General features: G+C 37.3%; 1 long non-coding RNA gene and 1 pseudogene across 1 annotated transcript; one reads left to right on the top strand and one right to left on the bottom strand.

The window, feature by feature from the left end:
- Positions 1 to 4278: 4278 nt before the first annotated feature.
- Positions 4279 to 4928, top strand: LOC148698139 (uncharacterized). Its single transcript, XR_015960339.1, has 2 exons — positions 4279 to 4373; positions 4464 to 4928. It is a non-coding gene; the product is annotated as an uncharacterized LOC148698139 (long non-coding RNA).
- An 8056-nt stretch (positions 4929 to 12984) lies between these two features.
- On the bottom strand, positions 12985 to 16521 carry LOC148698138 (uncharacterized; annotated as a pseudogene).
- Between the last annotated feature and the right edge of the window lie 4145 nt (positions 16522 to 20666).

Genomic DNA, 20666 nt, shown 5'->3' with positions numbered 1-20666 from the left:
GTTAACAAGGATCATTTTGTAGATGGTGTTTACGAATTGCTTCGCAATAGTTAGGTGGATAATCAAGCATTCGACGTCTATATCTAAGGTTTGTAGAAAGATTAGCCAATATTTCATCTAACTCAGTGACCTCACTTTGTTGTGAACTACCCAGAATATTCGAATGAGGACTTCTTGGAATATTTGAAGGAGGAGGACTACCTGAAATATTTGAAGGGGGATTTAAGCATTATTTTTTATAGTATCGTTCTGTTACGTAATTGTAAAATGGAAAGAAAAAAAATTCTTAGACCCTTAATCCTAGAGTAGACTATACTTATGACTAATAACTGTCACATCCCGGCCCGGGGCAGATCACTTCGCGGGCCCGCTCCACCACCGTAGCACGATATTGTCCGCTTTGGGCTTACCATTCCCTCACGGTTTTGTTTTTGGGAACTCACGAGCAATTTCCCAGTGGGTCACCCATCATGGGATTGCTCTAGCCCACTTCTCGCTTAACTTCGGAGTTCCTACGGAACCCGAAGCCAGTGAGCTCCCAAAAGGCCTCATGCTAGGTAGAGATGAGAATATATATTTAAGGATCACTCCCCTGGGCGATGTGGGATGTCACAATCCACCCCCTTAGGGTCACTTCCCGGGCCCGCTCCACCACCGTAGCACGATATTGTCCGCTTTGGGCCCCGACCACGCCCTCACGGTTTTGTTTCTGGCAACTCACACGAGAACTTCCCGATGGGTCACCCATCCTGGTAGTGCTCTCGCGCGCTACTCGCTTAACTTCGGAGTTCCCATGGAACCCGAAGCCAGTGAGCTCCCAAAAGGCCTCGTGCTAGGTAGAGATGGGAATATACATTTAAGGATCACTCCCCTGGGTGATGTGGGATGTCACAATCCACCCCCCTTAGGGGCTCGACGTCCTCGTCGGCACATCACGACCAGGGTTAGGCTCTGATACCTACCAATTTGTCACATCCCGGCCCGGGGGGGACCACTTCCCGGGCCCGCTCCACCACCGTAGCACGATATTGTCCGCTTTGGGCTTACCATTCCCTCACGGTTTTGTTTTTGGGAACTCACGAGCAACTTCCCAGTGGGTCACCCATCATGGGATTGCTCTAGCCCACTTCTCGCTTAACTTCGGAGTTCCTACGGAACCCGAAGCCAGTGAGCTCCCAAAAGGCCTCATGCTAGGTAGAGATGGGAATATACATTTAAGGATCACTCCCCTGGGCGATGTGGGATGTCACAATAACTAATCCAACCAACAATTCAATTAATCAATACCAATAATCATACAAATTATTCAATAAACAAAAATTCAATTCAACAACTACTCATATGAATAATTGTATACAGTATTTAATAATTCAATTAATTAATCAATAATCAATAATTCAAATTTTACCCTAAGCAATAATTTCATAATTTCATTCATCAATAATCATAGAATTCATATCAATAGTCAATAACCAATAACCATATTAGTTTATTACCATATGATTCTATACCAATTAAACAAAAATTCGTATTAAATAATTAATTAGGGTTAGGGATTATAGATTTAGAAATTAAAAAATTTACCTAAAAATTGGGAGTCGCTTTGAAGGCTAGAAAATGGCTGCTGGCAGCAGCAAAGGGGCCAAATAGGGTTGAGTGGGTCTTTTGTTCTGTTGCTGGGAATTGGGGGGGGCTTCAGAGTTCTTTGATTGGAAAATGGCAACAAGAAAGGATTTGAGAGAGAGACAGGTAGCAGGGGACAAGTAGTTCCCCCTATATATATATATATATATATATATATATATATATTTTTTTTTTTTAAACAAATACAAAACGACGTCGTTTCGTTAGGATTTTTTTTTTTTTTTTTTACCAGGACCAAAACGACGTTGTTTTAGCTTAGGTTAAAAAAAATTAAATAAATAAAAGAAAAAGGCCAAACTAGCCGAATCAACAGAACCAGATCTCCAGAGTGGCCCGGGCAAGAGTTCTTAGTTCCGACAACAATAGAGGAGCTGAACAAGTGCTCCTACGCATGTTTTCCAGCAAGGAGAGGGGCGACCGCCACTTCTCGCCCTCACATAGCTTCGCCACTGAATACCTGTTATAAAACTAGAGAAGAGATATAGAGGATACACATAATTGAGAACAACAAAACCGCAGCCGAAAAGAATTAGTTGGTACTTTTTTTCATGTTCATTCATATTTTTTTTCAAAATTGAAAAACTAAATAATATCTTAAAGAAGAAAAACGCCTTACACAATTTTCCCTGTTCCCATGTTCTCTTACAATGAAGCTTTCTCCCGAGTCCCAACCACCTCGTTCCTTCCTCTTCAGTTTCTCATACATGTATATGTATATAGTGCGCGAGTCCACTAGTCGTCATATATCATAAATTCTTAATACATTGGTGTCAACCCTTATCCAATTTGACTCATCTTAGTAAAATACAAAATGAATATAAAACGTGAAATATATATATGTGTATTATTTGATTTGCTAAAAATTACTTTATTTTTAATAAAATTTAATATTTATTAATTTAAATTAATTAATTAGTTTTATTTATTTTAAAATATGTATAATAACATGATTGAACGTCAAAAGTACGTACGTGTTTTGTACGTTGGAGTTTTAAAAAATACACAATTAATGAATTATTAAAACATTTACAAAACATGAAAATATTTTTAAAAAATACATAAGTACGTATATAATACGCATATTATATGCAAATTTACTAACATTTTAGTGACATGCATGCGACTTTTTGGGGAAAAAAATTTGAAAATGTGGGTAAAAATGATGAAAGGTAAAATTGGCGATTTTTAAAAGTTTAAAATTGGGCAAAAGAAAAACTGACGAGACAAATTAACAGTAGGGTACGGGTTCAAGGAGGAATTAGTAAGACACTCTTTAATAATTGAGGTAGTGACACCTCTCACATATCTCTTAGGCTTATTTTTAGCTACGTCTCTTGGAATTCCATTTTGATCACACTTTGCTTCTTATAACTCAAAAGTCACAACTTTCTTGAAACTCAAAATTCGTTCCAATTTGACTTGTTAACTCTCTTTTCTCCCTGAAACTTACGGGTCGCCTACTCAAATATATGTGGGACTCAACACCCAATATGACTATGCCACATGCAATAAATTTGATTATAGGTATCCAATATGCGTTAAAATTCAACAGTAAGAGAATATTAAGTTTAAAAGAAATTGAAGAGATTAAAAAAGAAAATTGATTAGTCTGGCGCACCCAACATAAAAAGTTAATAGATCTAAGGCAATGTGGAGTGAATTTTGAGTTTTATAGAGACGACTTTCAAGTTTCATGGGACAAAATATAATTAAAATCAAGTTAACTTTGAGCTTCAAGGAGAGTAAAGTAGCGACTTTTGAGTTAGAGGAAGCAAAGTAATATTAAAATCAAGTTCCAAGGGGCCTAGCTAAAAATAAGCCTATCTCTAATGAGAAATTTTTAGTTATGATGGGAACACGGATGGTACACCACGTATTTTTATGCAAGTGGTGGAAAATTTTAATTTTTAAGTTATTAATCTTTTAAATACTGGTTTGGTATTGAGGTGCTTTATAAAAAGTGGGTATAAAAAAAAGTTGAGCTCAAAATGATGTTTGGTAAACACTTAAAAACAGTTTATTTTCATTGTTTTGGGTTAAAAAAAGCTAAAAACATGAAGCAGCAATAATGAGATTATTCAGCACAACAGAAGCAGTTTTTTTTTCAAAGCACAGCAATACCAAACCAGCCCTAACACACATAACTCACCATTTATATAAGAACACGTGGTATACCACCTCGTGTGACCGTCACATTGAAAAATCTCTCATCCCTTACGAAGCTGCTGGAAAGATGTATAGCTGCAAAGAGGGCTGAGATCCAATTGGATTTTGAGTGCTTATAGTGCAAATAATAAATTAAGTAATTGGAAATCATTGAACGCAAATACATCACCAAATGTCTTTGGAAATAAGCCACATCACAGATTTATTTTTTCATAGGTGGAGAAATCTCGAAGACAAATCGCTTGGTTAACTTCCGTTAGTATGGGTCTCTCTCCTGCTGAGCAGGTGGAGTTTTCCTATTTCTAGCACCAAAAGACAAAAGAATTATTTCACTTTTGATGAATGAGGCAAGATTTGACATAACAATTTTTAAAAAAAAAAAAAAATCTTTATATAGATCAGATTGTGTGGCCATGCCACTTAGTCTTTGCCTCATTAGGTGGAGACCCCATCGTCAAATATATATATTAGGAATCTGTCAATCAGAAACCCTTGAATTCCTCTATATAAATGACCTAAAAAACTTCTTCTGCCTCATCCATCTACATATCAATTTAACTGGGGTAAGTAATCTTATAGAGTTTTAACATGATCTTTGTGTTAGATAATATATGTCTTGCATGAAATAGATTTGATATATATATTTTTTTTAGTAACAGAGGAATCTGAAAGCTGCTCAACAATGAAGTTCGTGGCTGCTGCCCTTATTTTGATGATGGTGAGCACTTCCTTTGCCGCAGTGAAGACTTCAAATGAACATGGTGGATATCGACTTGACCGACACCTGGATGAGGATGGGAAGCAAGTAGTGTATCCGGGAAGCACGGTGAACAACCACCATTACATCCCCAGGCCGGACTTCAACAGCAAGGGTGGTGGTGACAACGACAATGGCGGTCGCTAAAGTGATAGTCATACTTTAGTTGTTCATAGTGTGGGTTCGTTATAAGTGCTGTTTGTAATATATAAGCAAATAGGTCTTGCCTATATTAATTTATGCTTTGGGTTTATGTAAAGTATGTTATATATATGATATGTAACTCTAAATAAGGCAGTGTGTAGTTTTGTATATGGTTATGTAATTAAGCCATACAAATAATAACATTCGCAATAATCAATCTTGGTTTTTAATCAACCAAAAATACTGACAAGTGATATTGTTCGAGGCAAAGGTGGATGGCCCCTCGCACAACTCCCCAAGGGTTGATGGCACTTGGCATGTTATTTGGTCGGGCTCCTCCTGCCTGGTGTGCCACAAGAGGAGTTCACAGTTAGTTTGAAAGGTGCCTTTGTAGGGCCTTAGGTGTAGGCCTTGAGGCTCGCAATCAAAACTAACAAAATGCTTAGACGTGCCACTATTATCTCAGTATAACAGATGTAGAACAGATTTGGTTTAAGTCAATTACTTGCGCTCCAAGTTACTCAAACTTCTTTGTCATCAAAGGATTGTCGCAGATGGGTTAAGTCTGCATTAAGTTCTTTTTTTTAACCTTGTAAACAAGGACTTTTAGTTTATGATCGTGTATGTTCAAATGAAGGGAGTCCAGAGCCCTTTAAACCATTTCCTTGATTCTAGATTATTCTTAATGAAAACATGTTTATTAATTTAACCATATCTGGGTGCAAATGAGACTCTTAAGTAGGAAATAACTAGTGAGAGCCTAAATACATGCTAAAAAGTACATTTAAATGATAGATCTACTAAATTAAAGGATCAACAAAGAGACTTGGGCAAGATTTCATCTTTAGGGCAACGTTGAACCTTTTGCAACCACTTCTCTTTGTGTTTACAGAGGTTGTACACTAAAAAGGGATCGATGGTAAATAGGTTTTACACAAGGGAATCGATACTACAACATTAGGGAAGGTAGCAGAGCTTGTACACTAGACAAAAGATAGCTTTTCTAAGGAAACTATTGCTAAAAAGACTGAATCTGGGTTGATTTCAGCTTTCTGGATGCAAATCTGGCTTGAGAGAAGAGTTTGTATGTTCGTTTGCTTGATTGATTTAGTGTCCTTGTCTCAGATGCTTAATTCCCCTTTTATAGGCAATCTAGCTCGTTTACTTTTAGCTTTGCTCTTTCCCGAAAGCTTTTGGAGGGTAGTGAGTCATCAACTTTTTACTTGTCGTGCCACTAGAAAATGCTTCTTGGTTGGTAGTGAGCTGGTCTCCGTCCCTTGTCACTTCAAACATAGGCATGTGGCCTATGCCTTGGCCGAGAAGGCTTTAACTTGTTCCAGGCTTCATAGATGGGCTTCGGGCAAATTAATCTTGTTTTGGAATCTTTGGGTCTCCCTTCAGTTAAGCCCAATATTGAAATATTAATCCAAACAGTGCCCCATTTAATCATTGTTAAGTTTGTAATCCAAGACATTAATAATAATTAAACAGCCGCCACATGCTTTAACTCAAGACTTGCACTATTTAACCAACCGTTTTCGAATAAACCTTTGCACTAACCCACGATTTCCAACATTAACTAACATTAACTAACTTTCATATTCCAGAATTTCCAGAACTCACTTGCCTTTGCAGCTTTCCTTTGCCTTCCACCCTCGATATTCTTTCACTCTCCCTAAAAAAAAAAAAACTAATGGCACCCAAAACTGTTTGTCCTGCATGTGAGTCCAACGAGGGTATTGTCACTATACGCCGCTTACTCAATAGCCTTCATCGCCTTTGGGCAAGCCTGAACACCTCAATTTTCTTCGAAAAGGGAGGGGTACACTCCCTTGGGCCTGCCTGGACCTCCAGGGTCCCAATTGTTGTGGAAAACAACATGCCTAAGGCCAATTAGTTCACCCCCAATTGATATTTTGCCGAGGTTGGCATCTCCTCCTCCAAATGGTTAACTCATCGCTGAAGCTTCCCATTGATGAAGGATGAGGCTTGGTCACAGCGGGTAGACGCGTTGGAACCCATTGGGAAGAAGAAGTGGATGAGTAATGGTATCTATGAGCTCATTATGCTCTTTAAGATCATGGTGATAGCCAAGCTCGAGCTCCTAACCATAACTCTTTTATTTTGGAACAATGGGACCAACACATTTGATTTTAAGATGGGTCACATGTCTCCAACCATCATTGATATAGCCCAAGCCTTTGGGCTAAAGCCCTCGGGCCGGTACGTGGATGTGACCCATGATTGGTCTTCTCCCTCTTACCAAACTGCTGAAGGCTCGGGTGACGCTGACTTCATTATTCATTTGGAGTACACTCATTTGACTTTTAAGAGCTATGAGACTTCATTCACAGGCTTCATCCCATTTGCTAAGAGTACCTTAAGCCCGCCTTCTGCTATTGCCAATGGAAATCATGAGCATATGTACTTTCTTTTGTACTGGCTCAACAAGCATGTTTTCCCCAACAAATCCAAATAAGTGAAGCTGGAATGGATCTCATTGGTGGAGGCACTGCATTCCTTTGACGATATAGCCACGGGGCACTTCTTCCTTACCCACCTCTACCATTTTTTGTACGAGATGACCAAGGGTGAGCCTTTTGAGACTAACCTCAATGAACCAACCTGGATGGTCCAATTCTAGCTCTAGTGGTATTTCCTTGAGCTTCAGGCACCAAACTTAGTGTTCCCCAAAGGAGTGGCCCCAGCCCAAATCTTGGCCAAGCATCCCCCACTAATCATTCAACATTATCCTACCTCTATTTCTTCAGAGTTTGCTGGACTCAGGCAAACTTGGAATGAGGTGCTTCTATTATGCGAAGATATCCATGGTTCTTGGACCAAATCTTCTTGGATGCTTTCGGGGAAGATGCCAACCCGCTTTGTAAAGAGAAGTTCATAAGCTGCATCCAGCAGCGAGATCTGGCTTAGGGTGTCCGCAGCGACTGCACGGGATAATAGCGCGGGTTGGAAGTCTACCACCCTAAGTTTTGTGGTAGGCAACTGAGGTTCACGCAGGCCATCTCAATGTCTTTCTTTGACTCTATGCATTGCGGAACCTCCTACCATTTTTGTTCTCCTTAAGAGGTCACATTTCGGGCAACTCGACGTAGCCTAGAGGTGCTGAGCAAGATTGTCCATAAGTTCGTAGCCCTCAACTTTAAGTGCACTCATTCCTTTTCCATTTGGTGGTAAGCCAAGTGGTCCAAGAAGTATGGAGAAGGACATCAAGGAGTCTCATGATCGTCTCTTCGAGCAACTCTCCATCAAATACTACCTTAAGCCGAATGAGTTCGAGAATTGGAAGGAGATGATGCACCAGAAGAGCCAGCTTCTTTTAATAGGTATATCCTCCATTGCCTTAACTTGTATTTTATAATGCTTTTATAATCTGTCATCCACTAACCTTGCCTTTTGGTTATTTTGAACTTGTAGCCCAAGGCAACATTGAAAAGGTAGATGTCGGGCTAAATGAAGAAGCTGCAAATGTTCTTGTCTTTCAAGAGGTAGCGGCCGAGGCAGCGAGGCAAGGTACTGGGTCCAGTCATGTTGCTGGTGAAACTGGGGACATCTCTGAGCTATTTGAAGACTCTAAAGATGAGGTTGAGCCTAAAGTGAAGACTCGGGCACCTTGGCAGACGAGGGTGATAGTAGTAGAGTCTTCTGAGTTCGAGCTCGAAGAGCAGCCTCAACTTTAACTCTCTTTACCTAATCAGCAAGCAACCCCTATAAGGAAGAGGACTAAGGCTTAAACCTCTAAAGCCTCCAAATTCTCCCTTGCCCCTTCAGTTTAAGCGAGCAGGAAAAAGCAGAAATCATCTAGTAAGCAAACTTCTTTTCTTAGTTGTTGTTTCAATTTTCTTGGGATATGAGCTAATACCTTTTTCTTTCTTGTAACTAGGGCCTCAAGCGACCAAAAGACCTACTTTTGTTGCAAGAAAGGAACCATTGGGCGTAGAAATGCACCAGAGGGACAAAGAGCTTCTTGACACTATCCTCGAGGAACTGAAGATATGGCCTCTATTCTTTTGAGCACTAAGTCACCTATTTTAACTCTTGTATTAATCATTTGCCTGATTGCTTGAAATAGGACACTAAGGAAGAAGGGATTTCTCAACCTGAGGCTTCTTCTCCTCTGGCCCAAGCAGCCCATGCTTCCCCTTCTCAGGCTAAGCCTTCGAGGGTATATTTCTTTTCCACTGTTGGCTTAAGCTCGTGACTTTACAAATCTTGAAATTGATGACTAATCTTTATTCCTTTATAGATAAAGGCTGAAAAACCTGCATATTCAGTCGGGCAAAACTCTACTCCTACTCCTTTGACTCTTCCCCCAGCGTTGGTGGTGACTCCCACTTCTCAATTTAATCCATCAACTGGGGAGATGCTACCTTATACAGAGGATGACAATGATAGGATTAAAATCACACCACAAAATCACACCACAAAGTAGCACACAAATGTCCTATTGATTTTCCTTATTAACATTAAGATTTTTTAATTGTAGCATATGAAAATAAAGGTCTTTCCTGCAGAAGATTGTTTTATCCAAATACTTAAAATGTCACAAAAATTGGGTTGCTATCGCTACTGACCAGCCACCTAAAAATAATTATTAGACCGACTTACACTTATCCAAAGTCTACTACATTTTATATGCAGACACTAGACACAAAGAGCTACACTCACACAAATTTTTGGGATTTTTGGAGTTGATTTGCTATTTAAATTAAATCAAACAAAAACAGGACAGAAACAGATTTTAAGTAGTTCACAAATCAAGAAAAATGAGTTAGGGGAATTGCTATCCACCACCAAATATTCATACAAATTCCTTTTATTTTTGGATGAAGATGCTTAAGTTGGCTCAATGTTAGAACTCAACCTATTACTCTTTCTTATGTAGTATGTTAAGAGAATGGCGTTTTCAACTTAACTAAGTTCCTAACATGCAATCTAGAATGGCGTGTTCATAAATTTAACAAGTAGAAATCATTAAGAACGAAAAAGAGTTTGAGTCGTCACAAGACATCGTAAGTACTGACGTTGTCTTACTTATCCTAGAAATTGGCTCACATGTTAATCGCAATTAACAAGTACTACTCTAGAACATATGTAGGTCCTCATTCGACAAGGGCAGACACACACATATTCATAGCTTTAGAATCCTAGATATGCTTACTAAGTATGCATCCGTAGAAAACACATAAAGAATTCATCAATGAGACAAGTAGTGAACCAATTTTCATCCATTCATAAAAGTAATTCAAACAAAATGTCATAACAAACTTGCAATCATATTCAGGGCTTCAAAACAGGCCCTAACTTCTAAAAATTAGTTACACATAATCTTTAAATAAAACCAAAATAAGAACATGAGTTTGAGAAGATAAAACCGAAAGAAGAGAATGTCAAGATTTCCTCCTTCCTTTCCTTCCTTCCCTAATGCTGCTGCCTTGCTTTCTTGCCTCCCATTTTTGTCAGCTGCACCTTTCCATTTTTTTTTCTTTTTTTTTAAATTTTTTCTCTCCTATTCCTTCCACTTTTCTGCTGCAACTTGCAGCCTTTTTCCCTTTTTAACTTGCTGCCCCATTTTCTTCTCCTTAACTCACCCACTAATAGCCATTTAGTGATGACAATAAATGAGAGGAAATGGTAAAACAATTGTAACTCTTTAGGTAGCCTTTATGCCAATTACTCCCTCTTAATCCTCATCTTTAATTCCATTTCCTTTGATATTTGAATAGGTGTCAGCTGGCTTGTTCTTGGCTGCATCAGTTTTGGCTGCTAGATTTATTGAGTTTATTGCTTTCATTGCAGTCTTGTCAGTTACAAACTGCTTAACCTCTTGGGAAGCTTTTAGTGTTAGAACGGCCATAACTTCTTCTAGAAAAATGATATTAGCAATCCGTGAAATGCTCCAAAAAATAGACATTCATGTTTTTCAAGAATATAAGGCTCATTCTTTAATTTATTCTGAGCTATTCTCAACTTGCTTCCAAAGTCAGCTGATCTACACAGGCAGTTTTGACGAATTTGTTACTTAAAACCCACTTGTGCTATTTTTGTTTTCTTTGCTTGACAAATCCCACAAAACACAAAAACAAAGTAAATAGCTCATAAATATAAGGAACTAACTAAGAAAAGACAACTAAATTTGATGTAAAATATATATATATATATATATATATATATATATATGTGCTTATTAAATACCCCCACACTTAGCTTTTGCTAGTCCTCGAGCAAAACAAAGAAAACATGAAAAAGTAACAACATGAAAAACATTAGCTTCCCACTATGTGACCCTCATAGAATTTCATTCAAGAAAACAAATCCTCAAGAACCTTAGCTAGACCAAACAAGCTAATCCAAGCTCATCTTCCTTATTCAAATGTTAGCAGTAACCTTTTAATCATCCTTGAAGTGTAGTGTGTAATAGCCATGCTAATGGAATTTCAAGTTTTTTTTTCTTAAAAACACCACATGCAAACTAGTGACCTTCTCTCGGGACATACACTCAATCACACATATGTTTAGTTTAACGTGTTTTCCTCAAAGAATCAAATGTGAAAGATCTACCATAAGCTTGCATAAAGATCTCATCTCCACGATCATAATTGTAAAACATAAATCAAGAGGACTTTTATTGGATTTAATGAGGCTTAGGGAGAGGGTTATAGAAATGAAGGGATAGGTAAACACAAGTTTTAATCTACATTGCAAGCATTTCTCTTGTTGAGATTTATAAGAACTCAAGCTCTCTAACCACTCTACTAATACCTCCAACCACACCCCTAAATTGAAACTTAAAAAAACTTTTTATTTGCTTTGTATACAATTTTTCTTTTTCTTTTTCTTTCTTTTTTTCTTTTTATTTTTTTATTTTTTTATTTTTTATTTTAACAATTTTGCACATAACTAAATACAAACTGAAATACCTCCACACTTAATCTTTTGCCAAAGTACTTCACAAACATTTCTCATAAGACAATCTCACATTGCTCACTAGCTAGCTTAGAAAGGCTAAGGAAAAATGTTTAAGGTATAAGGGTAGACATATCTGGTGATAAGAAATAAAAGGCTCAACATATGCGGCTCAAATTGGCAATCTAATGATATCATTTTTCTTTAGGAAACATGCTTATTTGGGCCATGGTGATAAACCTAATGCCTCTATCCTTTTCAAGTTCATGCAATCAACGACAAACATTTTGAAAGATCGTTACGCAAGTTCTAGAGATGTAAGTCAAATAAGTTCACCACACATGAAAGAATATGAGTGTATGAAAAATGCACACTTTCAATAGGCTCAAAAACTCACATAGGATGTATATGGTCACTACATTTACATATGAAGTTTGAAGTCATGCTTTAGTTTCACATCAACAAGGCTATGTGCATTTGGTTTTTCAAAGATCATTAAACATGTTCAAAACTAACAAGAAAATCAAGAATTTCACACAACACATGCTTACTAAGTTCTTGATCACCGTGGTTCAAATTCACTCCAATTATACAATTGGGTCGGGAAACTAACAAAAATCTAATTCAAAACAATAAATAAAACTAGACAATATTTTTAGATTTTCAAATCTTTCTGATTTTTTTTATAAACGTTTTTGGTTTTTTTTTAGAGTTAACAAAACTAATTAAGAAAACAAAAAGAAACAACACGGACACAAATCAAACCAGCTTTTAGTCGAAGGGACAAAAAATTTCAATTTGGTCATTTTTTCAATCCTTACCCCCAAACCTAAACTGGACATTGTCCCCAATGTCAGAAAACACAATAATGCATAAAATAAAAATAAAAAAAAAATAAAAAAAAATAAAGCATGTGGACTGAGAACTTCCCCAATTTGCAGTAAAATCAAGTGATGGCCCCCAAACTTCAATTCTGCAATCAACTCCAAGGGTGGACATAACCAAATGTTCCTACAAAGAAAATAAATAATTCAGTTTAGCATGCAAGAAAATTCAGAAAAAGCAAACGGAAAATTGAAAATGACAGAAAAAGACAATGAATAGAAATATTGGGTTGCCTCCCAATAAGAGCTTGCTCATTTAAGTTCCCAGCCAGATGCTACCAAGAGTAATCATCCAAGGGGAAATGGTTCTTGGAGGGGTACAACCTCCACATTATGCTCCTCAAAAGACTCGTAATATGGCCTGAGTCTATGTCCATTTACTTTGAACACGTTTCCGATCTTTACACTTTGGATTTCCATTACACCATGAGGAAAAATATTAGTTATAACAAATGGACCAACCCATCAAGAATGAAGCGTACATGGAAATAAGTGAAGGCGAGAATTAAATAGAAGAACTTTCTGTCCAATGACAAAGCTCTTCCTTGATATCATCTTGTCATGAAATGCCTTTGATTTCTCCTTGGATATTCGACTAGACTCGTGTGCATCATTCTGGATTTTGTCCATCTCATTCAATTGAAGCTTCCTCTGCTGTCCAGCAACACTCATGTCTATGTTGTAGGCTTTGATCGCCCAATAAGCTTTGTGTTCTAACTCTACTAGAAGGCAGCATAGTTTCCCATAAACTAACCAAAATGGGGACATTCCAATAAGAGTTTTATAGGCCGTCCTATAAGCCCACGACGCATCGTTCAAGCGCATGCTCCAATCCTTCCTACTAGAAGTCACAGTTTTCTCCAAAATTTGCTTCACCTTACGGTTTGATACTTCTGCTTGACCACTAGTTTGCAAATGATAAGGTGTAGACACCTTATGTGTGACATTGTACTTCCTAAGCAACGCTTCAAATGTTCTATTGCAAAAGTGACTCCCTCCATCACTGATGATTGCTCTAGGTGTGTCAAATCTTGCAAAGATGTTAGTCTTAATAAAATCTGAAACATCATTAGTTCTGGTGGCTTTCGCTTCCACCTATTTAGAAACATAATCCACAACCAATAAAATGTAAAGAAAACCATTAGAAGATGGAAAAGGTCCCATGAAATCAATGCCCCACACATTAAAGATCTCAACAATCAAAATAGGGGTTTGTGGCATTTGATTTCTTTGGCCCAAGTTACCTCTTCGTTGACAACAATCACATGTTGCACAAAACTCGTACACATCCTTAAACAAACTAGGCCAATAAAAACCACTCTCTAACACCTTAAGAGTTGTCCTCTTTGCTCCAAAATGGCCGCCACATGCATAAGAATGACAAAAAGTTAGAATACATTTAAACTCAGATTCGGGGACACACCTTTTAATTAATTGATCAGGGAAATATTTCCGCAAATAAGGATCATCCCACTCATAATATTTGGCGGTTTTGACAAGCTTATCTTTCTGAGCACATGTAAAATCATCCAGAATCTTTTTGGTGACCTTGTAATTGATAATATATTCATATGAAGGGTCAATAGCCTTTAATGAAAACAATTGCTCATCTAGAAAACTCTCACATAAAGGGATGAGATCTTCCTCTATTTTTGAATGCACAAGTCTGCTAAAATGATCTGCTACAACATTCTCACTTCATTTCTTATCCTTGATCTCCAAGTCAAACTCTTAAAGCAGAAGTATCCATCAAATGAGTCACGGTTTTGCATCTTTTTTTGTGAGTAGATACTTCAAAGCTGCATGGTCAGAAAACACAATAACTTTAGTTCCAATCAAATAAGATCTAAATTTTCTAAAGCAAATACAACAGCTAAAAGCTCCTTCTCTGTTGTTGAATAATTTAAATGTGCATCATTGAGTGTTCAAGATGCATAATAAATGACATGTGGCACTTTGTTGACACACTGCCCTAGAACTGTACCAACGGCATGGTCTAAAGCATCGCACATCAACTCAAAAGGTAAACTCTAATTTGGTGGCATGATCACAGGAGCCGTGTATAACAACTCCTTAAGCTTCTTGAATGCTACCACACTCTTCATTCATATCAAATGTTATATCCTTTTGAAGCAGACGGCATAAGGGTCTAGAAATCATTGAGAAGTCCTTCATAAACCTACAGTAGAAACCTACATGTTCAAGAAAAGAACGAACCTCCTGACAGTACTAGGGAAAGGTAAAGAACTAACAAGTTCTACTTTCGATTTATCAACTTCAATTCCATTTTCAGATATGATATGCCCTAGAACTAATCCATGTGAAACCATGAAATGACATTTTTCCCAATTTAAGACTAGATTAGTTTCTTGGCAACGTTTTAAAACTAGGGACAGATTAGGTAGACATGTATCAAAAGAATCACCAGAAACTGAAAAATCATCCATGAACACTTCAATTATTTTATCAATCATATCAGAAAAGATATTTACCATACACCTTTGAAATGTGGTGGGGGCATTGCAAAGTCTAAACAGCATCCTCCGATATGCAAATGTGCCAAATGGACATGTGAAAGTTGTCTTTTCTTGATTTTACGAAGCAACTGCAATCTGATTATATCCAGAATAGCCATCAAGAAAGCAATAATGAGAATGACCAGCTAACCTTTCTAACATTTGATCAATGAATAGGACTAGAAAGTGATCCTTGTGTGTGGTGCTATTTATATTCCGATAGTCTGTATAGACTCTCCAACTATTTTGCACACGTGTAGTCACTAGCTCACTAGCTTCATTCTTAACAACTGTGACTCCGGGTCGCTTCGGAACTACTTGAACAGGGCTCACCCACTTACTATCTAAGATAGGATATATGATGCCAACATCAAGAAGTTTGATAACTTCTTTCTTGACGACCTCCATCATGAGTGGGTTCAAACGGCGTTAAGCTTCCCTTGTTGGTTTTGCACCTTCCTCCAACAGAATCCTATGCATACATGTAGCTAGATCTATACCTTTGATATCTCCAATACTCCAAGCTATGGCAATTTTGTGATCCTTCAGTACCTGGATCAGTTTCTCTTCATCTTCTGCTATGAGTTGTGATGATATGATGACCAGTAATGTTTCATCCTCTCCCAAAAATGCATACTTCAAATGTTCAGGAATCGGTTTAAGCTCCAATTTGGGTGCCTGAATCACAAAAGGAAGAATTTTTCCATTAGAAGTAGGAAGAGAAATAACATAGGAAGAAGACTTACCACGAATTGGTGAAAGAGGCCTTTGGGATATCTATTTGAACGATCTGCTAACTGGATTACTACCTTTGTTTCCTTCAAGTCTCCAAGGTTTAATGACTCATACACTAAATATGGCATCAGATAAATAGATGCCCCCAAATCACACAATGTTCTCCCAAACTTTTTCCCTCCAATTACACATAGAATGGTAAAGTTACCGGCATCCTTCAACTTCGGTGGTAGCTTTCTCTGCAAAACAACTGATACTTCCTCGCTTAATGCCACAGTTTCTTGATCATTGAATCTCCTCTTGTTCGTACAAAGCCCTTTAAGGAACTTTGCATACTTAGGCACTTGTTTTATGGCATCTAAAAAGGTAAGTTCACTTGGACTTTCCAGAAAGTATCCAAGATTTCCTTATTAGTTTACTCTTTCTTAGACTTCATAAACCTACGAGGAAAAGGAATAGGGACGTATAAGTTAAATGAATTTTGAACTTCTTTACTTACCATATCAGAATCTTTTTTGTTCAATTTTGTAGCTTTAAGAGACTTTTCAATTTTTGTTGAAGCCTCATCTTGCTCAAGATTTTTTATTTGTAGCTTTCCTTGCTCATTTGTATCTTTTCTAATGCTCTTTTGCATCCTCAGCTGCTCAAAAACTTCTTTTCCACTTCTTAAAGTCACAACATTCATCTGCTTCGGATTTAGGTTCACCACGGTTTGGTTAGGCAACCTTCTTGGTTGGTGTTGATGCCCCATCAAACTTGCTAATTGACTCATTTAGTGCTCAAGGTTTTCAATTGCTTTGTTTGTTTTCTGTTGATAAGATTGAGTAGAGTTAGCTAAAGAAGTAATTAAATCCTCAAGAGACTTACTTGGAGCTTGTTGTTGTGGCTGAAATGGTACCTGCAGTCTTGCTTGAAAGAAGCCAGGTAGACGGTTATAGTTGTTAGGAACAGATTGTTGTCCGTTGTCTTGATTGTTGATAGGAGCATATTTATGTGACTTAGTTAGCTTATTTTCTTGCATTTACATAGTTAATTTCTATTTATTATAGTGATTTAAGCTATTTTCGTATGTATGTAGATCCAAATGGCAAAGTTGGCAAAAAAGGGCATTTTGGAGCATTTTAGAGAAATTTTGGGCTTGGAATGGATATCATAAGTATGGAGCAAAGTGGATGGACGAATTTGAAGATCAAGAGAGGCTAGGAATGTGCTTAATATCTGGAGAAACAAATTTGGAAGCATTGAAGATAAGGAATCAGCTACAAAGAATGAACATTATCCAAATTACCTTATCTTATCCAAACCTTATCCAACCTTATCTTATCTTATCTTATCCTAATCCTATCTTACCTTACCTTATCTTATCTTATCTTAATCCTATATTACCATATCTCCAGCTGCAAGGGGGATTCCTTATCACATTAAACCACTTCCCATCTGATTTAATGAGTCCTAATATCAAGCAAACAAGTAACCCTTTCCCCTTAGGAATCTGCCGCATCTCTCTCTCCTTTTCCTCTTTGGTTTCTGCCATATAGCTGACCTTTTCCTTATGGATTTGAATTGTTAAAATCCTTTTCCTAAGCTACTTTTGCACCACACCTAAAGCCTATAAATATATGTCTATGTCGCATAATTGAAGCACCACCCTCTACCATAATTTCACACCACACCATTCACCACACCTCAGGAGCCTAAATTCAAAAAATCCTCATTGTGCCGCAGCAAGGAAGGAAGGAGGAGCCACCTAGAGTCGTGCTCGCCATTTAAGACGTTGGATTGTTGGAGCGTTTCTAGGTGTATTTTATCTTTGTTTTCAATGTTTAAATTTAATTGTCTTTGTTTAATTGCGAACATGAGGAGCTAAACTCGTTTTAGCTAGAGGAGTCTTTGAAACCATGAACATATTTGCAATATGAATTGATTACTTCCCGTTGTGATTTCATAAATTGTGAATGCAATTTGCTTAACTGCTTGATTGATAACTTATTCTTGTATGTTGATTAAGAAGGCCTACTTAGTTTGCATGCATGAATTTAATGCTAAAATATAAGGGAATTTTACCTAATCGTTATGAACTTATATTTATAAGTAGTGGAGGTTGCTAGTCACGATCGTGTTAAGTAAATTCCTGGCATGAGTATCATGCTATCAATGCTTATGATTTTCACAAAGCTTAATGATCTTTGATTGTATCTCTATTATGCTGTTCATATAGGGAACTATTGAAGAATAATTTGGTTGCTGATGCGTATCCCATCCAATTCAATAACTTACGAAAACTCTGAGGGTTAATTAGTGCTGATCACTGTTAATCTGGGGCGTTGAGGTTCATGGTTTATTGGAAAAGCAACTGGAAATCAATTTGTATGCAAGTGTGTCATGTGAGGAGAAGAACACTTTAGCTAGCTTATCACCCATCCATTCACCCCAATTTCGTACAACTTAGTTTAAGTTTACAATCTGCTTGTTTTTACATTAATTTCGTCCAAAGCAATCCCCCCCCCCTTTAATTAAGTGTGTTAGATTAGTTAGAAACGTGTTTGAATCTGTCCAATTTAGTGTTTTGAGTCTTACTAGTCTAAAATTCGTCCAAATAACTCCTTAAAGTCTGTTTTGAGTCTATTTGCTAATATTGTGTTGTTTAGAGTCTGTTTAGTGTGTTTTGAGTTTTTAGTGTCTAGTTGAGTGTTTCTAAGTCTAGTTTTCTATTATTAAGTCTAGTTTAGTGATTTAGAGTTTAAATTGAGTAGATTAGCATCCTTTAATCCACGGCCTAAAACGATCCCTACTTTCATATACTACAATCATAGGGTTTTAATTCAATTGCTTTGTTTGTTTTCTGTTGATGAGATGGAGTAGAGTTAGCTAAAGAAGTAATTAAATCCTCAAGAGACTTACTTGGAGCTTGTTGTTGTGGCTAAAATGGTACCTGCAGTCTTGCTTGAAAGAAGCCAGGTAGACGGTTATAGTTGTTTGGAACAGATTGTTGTCCGTTGTCTTAATTGTTCCACTTTAAGTGTGGATAATCGTGCCACCCTGCGTTATAGTTGTTTTAGTATCGATCATACCTTTGTCTTTGTTGCCCCTGAAACCCTCTTAACGCATTAGCTTGCTCAAGACCACCTTGATCCATCAATGAAGGGCACATGTCCGTGGCATGTCCCATCATTGAACATTCATCGTACACTTGTTTTGGAGCCACCATAACCTATTGCACAAGGTTAGTCAAGTTAGCTAATTGTATTTCAATACTAGAATTAACACTTACCTTATTAACTTTCTTAAGAGGTAGCTGATCTCTCCCTCCAAATTAAAGTGTGTTGCCAGGAATGTTCTTTAGCAATGCCTTAGCATTAGTTGGTGTTTTGTCCATGAATGCTCCTCCACTTCCTGCATTAAGCATTACACAATCAGTACCACACAATCCTTCATAAAAATACTGCATTAAAATATGCTCTGAAATCTAATGATTAGGACAAGATGCAACCAAATGTGTGAATCGCTCATAGTAATCTCCAAAGGGTTCTCCATGTTGTTGGATTGCCCATATGTCTTTCCTTATGCTTGCAACTTTTGTGGCCAGAAAATATAGCTCCAAGAATGCTTGCTTCACCTGATTCCATGAGTTCATTGATCCCGGAGGTAAATTGTAAAGACACTCATTTGCCTTAGCTTCTAATGTAAATAGGAATGCCCTCAACTTGACTTGTTCGTCATCCACATTTGATGGTCTCATTCCCGAGCATACCACGTGAAACTCCATGAGATGCTTGTTGGCATCCTCTGTTGAGAAGCCATAGAACTTATGCAAGTAGTGAATCATGTCGGACTTAAGCTCAAATCCTCCTTCTGCATTTGGATATGTGATGCACAATGGTTGTTGATCTATATTTGGTGTTGCCAACTCCCTTAAAGTACGGTTATCAGCCATGCCTTCTTGTGGTTCTTCCTCCTCTTCCGAACTCAAATGTGGTGGAGAAGATGGTGGTAAAGGCACCGATGCATGCTTCTGCTTGATTTTTCTCTGAAGCTTTCGAAGTGTTCGTTCAAGTTCAGGATCGTAGGAAGCTAGATCAATGCTCTTGGACCTTCGAGTATGCATATACTAAGAAGAGTATCTAAAATAAAAACAAAACCAAAAACATTAATTAGACAAGAAAAGAAAACAATAGAGAAATAAGTAATTAGAAATAACAATCCCTGGCGACACGGCGCCAACAATTTGATACGATTTAAAGCACACCACAAAGTAGCACATAAATGTCCTATTGATTTTCCTTATTAACACTAAGATTTGTCAATTGTATCATATAAAAATAAGGGTCTTTCCCGCAGAAGATTGTTTTATCCAACTATTTAAAATGTCACAAAAACTGGGTTGCTGTCCCTACTGACCAGTCACCTAAAAATAATTATTAGACTGACTTACATCTAAAGTCTACGAAATTTTATATGCAGACACTAGACACACAGAGCTACACTCACATAAATTTTTGGTATTTTTGGAGTTGATTTGCTATTTAAATTAAATCAAACAAAAACAGTACAGAAACAGATTTTAAGTAGTTCACAAATTAAGAAAAATGAGTTAGGGGAATAGCTATCCACCACCAAATAATCATGCAAACATGTTATGTTTCATTCAAATTCCTTTTATTTTTGGATGAAGATGCTCAAGTTGGCTTAATGTTAGAACTCAACCTATTACTCTTTCTTATGTAGTATGTTAAGAGAATGGCGTTTTCAACTTAACTTAGTCACTAGCATGCAATCTAGAATGGTGTGTTCATAGATAACAAATAGAAATCAATAAGAACGAAAAGAGTTTGAGTCATCACAAGGCATCGTAAGTACTGGCGTTGTCTTATCCTAGAAATTGGTTTACATGTTAAT

This window comes from Pyrus communis, chromosome 3 (assembly GCF_041283825.1).
Source record: "Pyrus communis isolate YQ-2024b chromosome 3, ASM4128382v1, whole genome shotgun sequence".
NCBI lineage: Eukaryota > Viridiplantae > Streptophyta > Magnoliopsida > Rosales > Rosaceae > Pyrus > Pyrus communis.
This window is presented reverse-complemented; position numbering and strand designations above follow the sequence as displayed.